This window comes from Penaeus monodon, chromosome 25 (assembly GCF_015228065.2).
Source record: "Penaeus monodon isolate SGIC_2016 chromosome 25, NSTDA_Pmon_1, whole genome shotgun sequence".
Classification (NCBI taxonomy): Eukaryota; Metazoa; Arthropoda; class Malacostraca; order Decapoda; family Penaeidae; genus Penaeus; species Penaeus monodon.
In genome coordinates, this window is record NC_051410.1 from 24,178,596 (window position 1) to 24,179,287 (window position 692).

A 692-nucleotide genomic window follows, 5' to 3' on the forward strand; every position below is an offset into this window, starting at 1 on the left:
ATAGCGTATGCATTGGAAGCAAGCATTACCAAAAAGAAAATTCCATCTCTGTTCGTGTTTTTGCTGCATAAGGTGAGGAGAGGCGAGGCTAGGTGAAATGGAAAAGTAAAGGCTATGGAGAAAAGAAAGGAAAACTGAACGGAAGGAGAAAGGATAATGAAGTAAATTTAAATGAATGTTCTGATGCTTATGTGTGCAAGTTGCACACATATAAGCTCCCACAAAAGCTTGGCGATAATGTAGGCCCTGAAGAAATAAAGAGCACTCGTGTTTGCCTTCGATCTTTTATGGTATTTCTGCTTTGACAAATCAGCTTCGTTGTACCATCTGCTGACTCTGCGCTTGCAGTGTAGTTGCCGTTGCAGTCTTCCTGCAAATCGCTCAGCAGGAAAGGTTTCTGAAGAGATTATAATCCTCATCCCAAAGGGGTGTCTACAATAGGCTGAAAATTGACCAATAACAAGGACAATCTGAAATAATTTCCAGTCTTTTGCAAATAAAGTCTAAAACATGCGTAGCTAGCTTAACAAGTGTTTCTGGAGGACACAGATGCGACACAGATTGGACTGTATAGCTTTTACTTGGATAGTAGTCATAATATAAGATTCGCGGCAGCTTTGCAACGTCTGTGTAAGAACAAATCATGAAATACCGATTTTTCTGATCTCATAGAAATAAAACCTTATTAGATT